The following is a 12,019-nucleotide window of genomic DNA, read 5'->3' as shown; positions in this document are numbered from 1 at the left end:
CTCCCTGTGAGTTTGGCATCTCTGGGTATGAAGGGGGGCATTGTAGGGCCCCGGGATCTGATGAATCACAAACCTAACAAATCGTTTCATGAAAAGGGACAATTTCGTGAAAGTTCGTAGTTCATGTTTCATGGAACACGACGAACCATGAAACTCAGGATTCATTTTTTTTCTGTTTCATGCCCATCTCTATTCTCTTTCCCCTTTTCTTGATATAGATAAAAAATAACAAAGCAAAATCCTGTGGGAAAACTGAGCTTCAAACAACAGAGGAGCACCTATAACGCAAATTCTGCAAAAAAAAAGGTTGATAAACATTTTAAAATTTATAATAGTAGAATAACCAGCACAAAAAGGGCATAGTGTTCCATTCACAATGTCATCTGAAGGAGAGCTGACTTCATTGTAGAAAGGTATAGCTGTTCTTAGGATATCATGGTCACAAATATATAACAAATCTAATACCCAGGGAAACACCTGTTTTAAATAATTTTAAATCTCATTATGTCCTGTAAATAGCACCCAAAGCAGTGCACATATTAAAGCCTAAACAAGAAAAAAATAGTTATCAGTTATAGGTTGGCTTCTCAAGGAAAAGACAACCTATTCTCCATATAACAGGATTTGAGTCTAGTGGCACCTTAGAGACCAACAAGATTTTAAGAGTATAAGCTTTCGAGAGTTAGAGCTCCCTTCTTCAGATGCTAGGACTCTGAGAGCGGAACTACAAGTGACAAAAGGCACAGGTTGGACACTTGTCAGCTTCCCTCAAGTTTTAATAGGAAACGTAGGCAGCTTGGCGGAATGTTGGACAAGTGACAGTTGAAAAGTCCATTGGACAGCAGTCAGAGAGCCAAGCTGCAAGACTAGGATGCCTACATTTCCCATCAAAACTTGAGGGAAGCTGACAAGTGTCCAATCTGTGCCTTTTGTCACTTGTAGTTCCGTTCTGACTCTCAAAAGTTTATACTTGAAAATCTTTTTAGTTCTCTAAGGTGCCACTGGACTCAAATCCTGCTGTTCTACTGCAGACCAACAGGGCTACCCACTATTCATCCATACAAGTGTCTCAATACGGTCGCTCATCCTCAACTGCCAAAACCACAAACATCATCATATGACATTTACTATTGAAAATGATATAATTATACTTCATATTTGTATAGCGCTGCTCAGATCACTTCATGTGCATTACCTCAGTAGTCCTTACAATAACCCTATAGAATAGACCATGGTCAAATCCACATTCACCCATTACCCGCATGTTTATTGGATATCTTCCGTTTGCCTCCAATCCACATTTTTTTCCTCTTCGTTCACATTCCTGCTTCCAATCCGTCTTTCTCACGCGTCCCTCCGGTCACACGGCCGCTCGAAAACCGCTTTTTTGGGCGGGACCTTTTTTTCCCACCCATTTTTTTTTTGAGCACACTTTTCCATTATTTCGATCTTACCTTATAAAGAAACATCATTGAAGATAATGATGCCTCTCTTTCCCCCACTGACAGCACTGATGGCTCTCTCCCGTTTCTTTTTTGGAAATTTGGAAGCATGTGGGAAGCTTTCGTGGGCATTTCCTATGCAGGACAGTTCAGTGCCTGAATTTTACTGAAGTTTCACTTCCTTGGAGTGTCATTATTTTGATATTTCGTAATTTCGATATTACAGTAATATAAAATAAAAAAAATAAAAAACAGTTAAAAAGGAAGTTTTGCGAGTCCGTTCTGAGGATGGATTCAGCCCAAAATGATTTTTCAAACTACCAGATTTGATTCAGAAACAGCATAATCAATAAATCCAATGCTATGAAGTCAAAAACAGTCTTTTGCAGACTATGGAGCACTTGCAAGTTGAATCAGTCAATAGGAACTCTCGGAACGGCTGGAGAGACAGGAAGGGGGGTGGTTTTTTAAAAAACCACGTAAATTGCGCATTGGCCCGTTCACGGCCACCGTGAAACTCCCGTTGAAAACCTGTGACCACATATTTGGGAGAAATGCGAATGAAATGCGTCTGTTTAATGAGGTAATGTGACCGGCACTCGGGATTGCGTGGGGAATGCGGGGAACATGCGACTTAGAATGAGTAATGTGGATTTGACCCATATTAAAAGTAGGAAGTTGAAGTGATCATGTATTAATTCAAACCATGGTTTGGCTCCTGGGAATATGCTATAGGCTTGCATGCTCTTTCCTCCCCTCACACATGCTGATTCCTTCCCCTGTTTCCTGGTTCTTAGGAACAGAGATCTGCCATGATATTCAAACTGGCCAAATTAACCATAATTTGCCTACAAATTAAAAACAAAAACATTGTTTGAACTTGAAGCAGATTTCAGATTTTGGATTGCAGGTAAAAATGGATAGAAATTATCATAGTTTTCCCAGTTTCAAAGTCCCAGCAAACGATGGTAACCTTGAGCCTTCAAGGAGGGGTTGTGTAACTCAGTGGCAGAGTGTGTGCTTTGCCTGCAAGTCCCAGGTTCAATCCCCGGCTCCTCTATTTCAAAGGATCAGGTAGTACATGATCTGAAAGACTCCTTTCTACCTGACATCCTAGAGAGCAGCTGCCAGAGTAGAAAATACTGACCTTGATAGACAAGAGTCTGATTCGGCACAAGAAAGCTTCATGTACATGTGCTTGGAATATTTGGAACATGCTGCAGGATCACACACACTTTCCTTGCCTGTTCTTCCTCTGTTTATGCACAATCACTCCTTTCTCCATTCCTTAGTCAAAAGAATCAACATGCACAAAGAGAGGAAGGAGTGGATGAGCCTCTGGCATGTTCCCAATGGCTAATTCATGGTTTGGTCATCATGACATCTGAACTGAGCCGGTGACTTTCTTAAGGCTGCTTGGGTAAGTTCTAATATGAGAAGCAAACCAAGACATTCTCAGCCATCTTGTATAAAATTCTTGTACGTTCATGGAGATGTTTAAAATAAAGTCTACAGCAGGAACACAAGATATGATGTATTGTCGAAGGCTTTCACGGCCGGAGAACGATGGTTGTTGTGGGTTTTCCGGGCTGTATTGCCGTGGTCTTGGCATTGCAGTTCCTGACGTTTCGCCAGCAGCTGTGGCTGGCATCTTCAGAGGTGTAGCACCAAAAGGCAGAGATCTCTCAGTGTCTAGTGTCGACACTGAGAGATCTCTGTCTTTTGGTGCTACACCTCTGAAGATGCCAGCCATAGCTGCTGGCGAAACGTCAGGAACTGCAATGCCAAGACCACGGCAATACAGCCCGGAAAACCCACAACAACCAACACAAGATATGTTTTAACAGCAGAAGAGCTAGCTAAGGACTTGCCAAGTGATTTACGCCCCACGTGCTGTAGCAGTAAACAGTCATTACAACAGAAAACTATGTTTCTCCATCCACTTTGATCCTGAGCCAAAGTCATTACAAGGTTGTAAAGGGCTCACTCATTCACAGCTGCAACAGAACCAGTTCAAGGCTACAGCACAATGTAGTAACAGCTTCAGAAACTACCACAAGAGTGTATGCCGAAAATGTGTTTTTATTAAGACTAGTGCAAATAACTCCACAACACAACGCACAATTTAAAGAAATGGTATTATATAGCTTCTTTTTGGGGGTTGTCTGCAGGCTGGTATGTCTTCTTCTTCTTTGTCTACTAGAAGAGTTTGTGCTGCTTCTGTGAGCAGAATAGTCCAGAAGTGAGTTAGTAAGGAGTGAAGGATGCACAGAAGCAATCCCTTGAGCTATCTGCTGTTTGTGATTGCCGAAGGTGATTCAGTGCTGCTATTTTGCTGCCTGAGGTAAAAAGCTAGTTTTGTAGTCAGGAAAAGTGGAGGGAGGGGGCATTTGCCCGTATATCTCAAGTCAAAGAGTCAGCGGTAGGGCAAAGGGAAATGGTAGTCCACCTCAGAGCCTTTTGTTTGTTACCCTGAATATTCTTCCTTCCCGTGTTTTCTTTTGGATTGGATCGCCCTTGAAGAAGATATTCCATTCACACCATGTCCTTTTACCATTTACATTTTACTACTGGGATACATTAACAGCCTATATAGCCCAGGTTAGCCTGGTCTTGTCAGAGTTCAGAGGTTAAGCAGAGTTGACCATGGTTAGTATTTGGATGGGAAACGGTGTAGCGTTGTTACACAGAGGAAGGCAATGGCCAGGGCTTTTTTTCTAGGAAAAGAGGTGGTGGAACTCAGTGCGTTGCCCTCAGAGAAAATGGTCACATGGCTGGTGGCCCCACCCCCTGATCTCCAGACAGAGGGGAGTTTAGATTGCCCTCTGTGTGGAGGGCAATTTCAACTCCCCTCTGTCTGGAGATCAGGGGGCGGGGCCACCAGCCATGTGACCACTTTCAAGAGGTTCCAGAACTCCATTCCACCATGTTCCAGCTGAAAAAAAGCCCTGGCAATGGCAAACCACTTCTGCTCATCTCTTGCCTTGAAAACCCCATAGTAAGACTTGCCAATAAGTCAGCTGAAATTTGATGGCATGCTTCATTTTACCAGAGGAAGATTCAGCTCCAGTAGCACCTCAAAGTCCAACAAGATTTCCAGGGCATAAGCTTCTGAGAGCCAAGCTCCAGCAAAGGGAGCTTTGACTCTTGACAGTATATACCCTGGAAATTTTGTTGGACTTTGAGGTGCTATTGGACCAGAATCTTGCTCTTCTACTGAAGACTGGCATGGCTATCCACCTGAAACTTTACTTTACTCATTGTCCCTTTTTAAAAGAGGGGAAAGTGTTTTGTGTGGTGGGTGCAGACAACACTTCATGTCCTATTCTTCTGGGTTTCCCCCCTATCTATTTGGATTGAATTTGTACCACTGCACTGGCATGGGTGCAATGGTGCAAGTTCAGCTCTTATTTATATACTTTGAACACCTGCACATGCAAAGACATTAGTGTATGAGTGCTGGGAGGATGCACCTGCAAGTTGTTTTAACTGTTCCAGAAACAGTGCTTCTCTACTCTGCATGGCTACCTGTTCCGTAGTCATTGTCTCAAACTTGTGCCTTCATCACCAATAGACTTCTGCCCATCTTCTAGTCACACTCCCCCTTTTTATACACACACACACACACACACACACAAGAAAAAAATCCAGAGACTACATTGATATAAATACATGTGTATTGTACTTTGTTTGACTCATCCCCTTTAAATTTAATTTATATTAAATACAAGAAGCTAGTTTTGACATTATCCTAGGCAAACATACATAAAATGCAGAGACATCAAAGGTATGTAACTGTTTATCATTGTTATTCAAACTGTTTTGATAATCTCTGCATTTCCTCTTTGATTCGTATTTCCTGTTGATAAATAATGTGCTGACGTGCCCACTTGTCCCTTACATTCTGGTTTATAGAACGCTTTGAGAAAAGAGGTTAATTTTAAGGTCAATTTTTAATCAACCGATCATTCTTTTTTCTTGGCACAAAATGTGTGTGTGTTAGGTATGTAGCATATTTTCCTTTATTTATTTCATTCATAGTCTGCCTTTCTTGCTGAGACTCAAGGTGGATTGCACAGGGTAGGTTAATGAAATCAGCTCCTGGGACATTCAATAAACAATAGAATAATGTAAGGACTGCAAGATACTTGAAAACAAGCAGAAAGCTGATACAGAAAACAATCCTGAAACAAAAACAAAAGCAACTTGACATGTCATATTACATGATACAGAAACTGTCTAGTAGGAACATACTTACAACAACAGACAGTACGCAGTAGTATAGACTCCAGTCTCTCTCCCTTTCCAGTCTATCTTTCTGAACCATTTCCTTACCGCACAGCCCTATTATCTGTGTAAAAAAGCCCTCCCAGTTTGCAAAAAGCCAGGAGAGTGGGAGCTTTCCTGACCTCTACAGGCAGGCCATTCCATAAGATGTGGGGCAGGGGTGCCACAAAGAATGCATTTATACGGGCAGCTGTTGATTTGAATTTGAATACTCCGGTTTTGTTGGCATAAATGAAACTTCGCTAATTTCCATTTCCATCACTCCAGAAACAGATATAAATCGGAGACAGCCATGGTTTATTGGGCAGGGGGGTCAAAAGCAATAGTAACATGATCTTACAGCCAAACTGCACGACCCTGAGAATCCATGATTGCTCCACATTTTTAACATCAAAAGAAAGCCAGTGGGATGGTATTAATCAGGATCGCAATGCTGGAGAAATGAAAGGTTGAATTCTTTCTCCCCAACTATTACCCTGATCAAAAATGCCTCCGGTTGCCTTTAGAACCAGTGGGGTGGGGTTGCCAACTCTGGGTTAGGAAATTCCAAGAGATTTGGGGGTGAAAATTAGAAAGGGTCAAGTTTAGGTAAAGGAGGAAGTTCAGCAGGGATATGATGCTATAGAGTCTACCTCACCCCACACCCACAGCTACCATTTTCTCCAGGTAGGGCTGCCGGATCTCCCTGGCAACCAGCAGGCAATTGGGAGGCAGGGTATGTGCAATACTCACCTTATTAATCCTCAGTATGTTTGGGGATGATTCTTAAGGAATTGGCCCTAGCACAAAGCATGCATGTGCTTCCACACCTCATGCAACGACATCACTTCTGGAGGTGTGAGCTCCCATTTGCCCAGGCTGCCTGCTGGTGGTGGGCATCACTCGGCAGCTTGCCTCCTCCTGCTGATTGCCAGCGATTTGGCAGGCAGAGAGGCAGACAGGTGGGAGTTTGCCTGCCACTAGTGGACACCTGGCAACCTTATTTCTAGGGGGAATGACCTCTGTACCCTGGAGATCACTTGTAATTCCAGAACATCAGGCCCCTCCTGTAGGTTGGCAACCCTCACTGGGGGAATCTGCAGTAATACAGGTATCTCTCTTTTTTTCCCCTACCAATGCTTAAAGCTGCTCGGGGGAGGCATTTTTGTCAGAGAAATAATATGGAAGAGTTTTAAAGATCCCTTTCCCAGTAGCAGGACCATCTTTCTCCCCTGCCCAACCCCAAGGCTGCTCTTTAGAGCCAGATTGCACATGGGCAGATCCAGTCTTGATCCTAATCAAGGTGTGTGCTACTTTTTTACTATTCTCCAGAATGCCAAGTGGTGTAAGGCTAGAATTCCTTGGTAAAAGGAACACACGCTTGTGGCTTTTTAACAGAGGAAGTGCACAGTGTAGTCATCTATGGAAATTGAGGACACAGAATCGTTAATTCAGGTTAGGATCCAGTCAGGACTCTGTGGCTGACACCCCAACATCTTGTTTAAAAATGCCCTGTGCTCACTAATGACTACAGCGGCTCAGGATTTCTGCAAAGTGTCTCACCTCCCAGCATTCCACCCACTCAACAGAGAATAGCTCGACTCTTGTCTCTAGTTTAGTCAGTGTCCATGCCTTCCGAAAGGTTCCGCAGCAGAATTCCAGTCCCCAATTGGCCTGACCACCAATATGCAGGTGTGTTATTTCAGTTTGGGGGGTGTGGTCGGAGATGTTTTGTGATGATGGGAAAGATTTCAACAAGGCTTAAAGGCCCACTCTTGGATATATTGACATTTTTTAAAAAGCTAGTTTGGATCAGTTCAAATGTAAGGGCAGACCTTGATTTGATCCTACAGGAATTAAGGATTGTGTCTGTGTACCCTTCCCCCATCCCTTGACTGAGTTAGTTACTTCCTCTGCAGCAGAATCCATTGTTTGATATTATATCTAAACCAATTGGTTTGAAGCTGGTTTACAATCCTGGTTTAGAGTCTCCTGTTCCAATATAGTGGTATACTACAGTCTGTGCAAATGAGGAAATAACAAATTGAAAGAGGTACTTATGAGGAGAAGGCAGAGGGGAAGGAGGAAGCTTGGGAAAGCACAAGGCTGAGTCCCATATTGCCAAACCATGTTTTAATAGTATATGTGGAACAACCTCCCCCACCCACACACACACATACACACCATGATGACCACCATTATTCTGCTATCTTGCCACTTCGTTTTTATTTTATTTTACATATCCAAAGTTGACCCAAGAACCTTCCCATTATTTGATTATTCCTGGGAGCACTTTTTATGTTTATTTTTTTTGGCCAGCTCACTGGTTTTACACAATGAGTGACAGTTGTCATAAACAATTACATGGATCTATGCAATATATAAGAAGATGCAAGTGCCTCCTCTTGGGATACAGTGACAGATTCAAAGGTAAGGCAGAACATCCATCCCGAATGCAACCTGGCAGTACTAAACATGGATTTGTGGGTGGGGAAAACAGAGAGTCGTTTGGGGCTGGAGCAAAGACTTCTGTCCTAAGGCTGCTGTCAGTGGAACAGCAGAGCTCCTGGCATGCCTTGTGCAGAACCTGCTTAAGCGAAGTACTTAATTTCCCATTCTGCATGCTAGTTGATGGCACCTAATTTGTGCCTATTATGGAAACGTGTCATTTAGCTTATAGAGTATCTGATTGTTGTTATTATTGGCCTGGTACCAGATTCAATAATGTCACAAGTATGCACTGAATCAGTTTGTATATGTGTGTAGAGAGACAAACTGGTGGTAGCTAGCAAGTAGCAACCTTTCTGTTTCACCTTACACTATGCACCAGTTTCTGGTTTGAACTGAACTGGCATCTCCTACCGGAGCACACTCTCAAAATTTAGCTGTTTTATAACCAAAGTTATGAGCTGTATTAATTGGAAAACATTGCTAACATAAGCTGAAATATGAAGTTCTGAAAATTATTAGTTTTAGAAATAATGTTTTATAGGGTGTTTACATTACAATCCTAAACAAAGTTAACATACTTCTAAGCCAATGGACTTCAATGGATTTAGAAGGGTATAACTCTTCTTAGGATTATAGTGTTGGTAAGATAAATAATATTGTAATTGAAAAAAGGGGTAAGAGAGGAACCTTTCCATTATTTTTTAAAAAAGGGATACAGTCCATCCAAGTGTAATACTTTGAGTCAATTTCGGTGGCAAATAATTACGTGCATGCTTGTCCCATTTTAATCAATGGAATGGGCAGCCCAAATGCATCCCAAGGATTTACTTCCAAGGAAATGTGCATAAAATTGCAAGTTTAAAAATTGCTTTTTAATACTGTAAGAGTATGCTAATTGGAAGTTAGTTTTTCAAGCACAATTGGAAAGTATTGATGTATACTTCTCACTTCCTCAGGCAATGAAAATTTCTAGCGGCAGCACGACCCAGGTTTGGTTACTATCGGATGACAGAGCACTGGAGACTTATGGTGTTTTATCATATTTGCTTTATCAACGAATATGCAAGCAGAGCTTACTAATAATTAAGTGCCATCAAGTCACAACCAACTCATGGCAATCCCTCATGAGGTTTTCAGGCAAGAAATGAGTAGAGGTGGTTTGCCATTGCCTTCCTCTGCATAGCAACCATTGTCTTCTTGATGGTCTCCCATCCAACCAGTGATGATCTTGCATAGCTTCCAAGTTCTGATGAGCTCAGGCTAGTAGTCTGTGCTATTCAGGCTGCTAAGCAGAATTTAAATGGAAACAATCAAACACTTGTACAAGGCAGCAGATCCACTGCCCTAAACCCGCATCAGCTCTTCAAAGAAAGACCCTGCACCCCAAGCTCATTCACTAAATCTAACTGGTGGATGTTTTGGAACTTTAGGGCCAACAATCTGAAGCTCAATCCACATAAAAAAGATGCTGCTGATGGTCAATAATAAAGCCAACTAGTGTTTGAGGAGCAACCTTGTTCTAAATGGGGTTGCATACCCCTTGAAGAAGCAGGTTTCAAACTTGGAGGTGATATTAGATCCAGATGTAGAAGTACAAGGCCATTTCCAGATGGCTTACCTGAAGCCACTCCATGCTGCAATGTTGTGGATCGTGCTGGGGAAAACGCGAAATATCGCGTTTTCTCGTGCAAGTTTTGTGTGACGTCGCGCAAAACTTGCGTGAGAAAACGCAATATTTCGCGTTTTCCCCGGCATGATCCACAATATTGCGGCATGGAGCGGCTTCAGGTAAGCCATCTGGAAACGGCCCAAATCTTTTCTGTGGCATTTAAGTAGCTTCAACTGCTGTGCCAAATTCAGCCCTTCCTTTAGAGCATGATATGTTCACGGTTATGCATGAAGTCAGACTACTACAGTGCACTCAACATGGGGCTGCCTTTGAAGACTATTCAGAAGTTTCATCTAGTTCAGAATACAACAGCTAGACTGCTGACAGGTGTGATCTAGGCATCATATCACACCAGTCTTAAAAGGTCTGAAATGGTTTGCTATGGGGCTTGGTTCAAAGTGCTCACATACCCGTAATATGTCTTGGACCAGGGTATCCAAATGCCCACCTTTATCTTTGGGACAAAGCCTTCTTTGATGTATGCCCACTGTTGAATTACCTCCCCACAGAAGTTACCCTGGCGCCAAACATGACATTTTTTTTTAGGCACCATTTTTATTTTCCCAGGCTTTTAGATGAACTACTTCCTTTTTATGACGTTTTATTTTTACTTCCCGCTCCTCACAATGTGTTAAGCATCTTACACTGATGATTAGATACTGCTGTTCATAGATTTAGGGTTTACATTTTTATCTGCTCATGAACTGATTTAATGTTTATGTTTTTATGCTGCTGGTTTTCATCTGACATTGCTTTATTGTTTTATGGGGGGCTTAGAAGCTTTGTATACTATCTCAAGAATATTTTATGGGGCCAAAATATTATAAATAAACAACCTCTCTAATATATTCTGTTTTACTGTTCAAGAGCAGCAAAAACAGCCGTTTAAACCAAGTTTGTAAAAAGTGACTTGTCTTCTTGCTTGTGGAAAGAAAGAGTTGCCTCTAAGCAAGCAAATAAGGATATTTTTGTAAATTTCCATCCTGCTGAGATGCTTCAAATGACTATTAGTATGCTTGGATAGGTGGGCTAGTAAAATGCCTTTGAGCTAGAACCTCTTTGGCCCTCTCGGCAAGGCTGTGTGAATCACACACCTGGTTTTAGAAAAGCCTTGTAGGCATAATTTCAGCTGCCTGAAAGATCAGTAGAGGTCTATGATTCAAACAACCAGTTCCTCCATTGTGCACTAACTTTGGCAATCACATAGGATGGGAATTGAATAAAACCAGATGGTCTGGGTTGCAGTGGCCTTCATAGCCAGCCAGTATCTATCAGGCTAGCTTTTTCCAGATTTTCTGGAATAGATTTGCATGGGAACAGTCTCCACTAGTGGTTAGTAAACCGGGGCGTTTGCTGTAATATTTGTTGTAGCCCAGATATTTCCCTTCTCTGAGTTTACACATTTTAGTAAAATCACTCAATATCCCCCATTTTCCACATTCTTACTCAGCAGGCATTTCCCACTTTTGCATACTTCTGTGGCATTTCTGGACTGGGGCTTTTGTTAATGCTAGTTTCCTCTGCTGTGATGTGGTTTTTATTTTTTACCTTTTAGTAGAATTTTTGCTGCGTCCTTTTCATTTTGCTTTTTGCCTGCCCCAGCCCTTCTCAGCTGCTCTGTGGTCACTTTGAATGCCTGTCATATATGCAATGCATGCTATAGGACTGAATCAGGCTCCCTCAGGAATCTGGATCTTGGGTCCGTTTGACTGTATGCCACACGCTATGTGAATTTAAATAAGAAACACACACATCTCCCTAAATGCGCTAATAGGGCCTTCATTTTCTCCTTCCCTTGGAAGTTCTAGTGAAGAATCAATGCCTTTCATACAGAATAATCCATCTGGGTATATAGTACTATGGTCAAAACTTGAATGTCTTTTCTACTCTGAATTATCAGAACTGAACAAGTCTGATTAGATGATACGTTAAATGTGAGTTGAGTTGGGAGAATTCCCAACCTGACTCATGTTTAACTTGCAACCCAATGCTTACCTTTAAGAGGGGGGGATTGGATCCCAAGCATGCCCAGTGACAAGAAGGGCTTCACCATTCCTTCCTTTCCACCCCGTGTACTTTCCCTAGCAGAAGAGGGCCATGGGGAGCAGGCTGTTTGTTTTACTACCAGTTCCACGTGTCTCCTGGGCAGATCCCTTGCTGCTTCACCTGCCATGTTGAGAAACAGTACTGA

At 42.2% G+C, this 12,019-nt stretch overlaps 1 protein-coding gene across 1 annotated transcript in view; it reads left to right on the top strand.

Moving 5' to 3' along the window:
* Positions 1 to 1,938: 1,938 nt before the first annotated feature.
* ITPRIPL1 (ITPRIP like 1) overlaps positions 1,939 to 12,019 on the top strand; it is a 195,501-nt gene continuing 185,420 nt past the window's right edge. Inside the window, exon 1 of the mRNA XM_054997244.1 lies at positions 1,939 to 2,025. The gene's annotated coding sequence lies outside the window, so the exon portion shown is untranslated. The remainder of the gene's footprint in view (positions 2,026 to 12,019) is intronic.

The sequence above is a fragment of the Eublepharis macularius genome, chromosome 14 (genome assembly GCF_028583425.1).
Source record: "Eublepharis macularius isolate TG4126 chromosome 14, MPM_Emac_v1.0, whole genome shotgun sequence".
Classification (NCBI taxonomy): Eukaryota; Metazoa; Chordata; class Lepidosauria; order Squamata; family Eublepharidae; genus Eublepharis; species Eublepharis macularius.
This window is presented reverse-complemented; position numbering and strand designations above follow the sequence as displayed.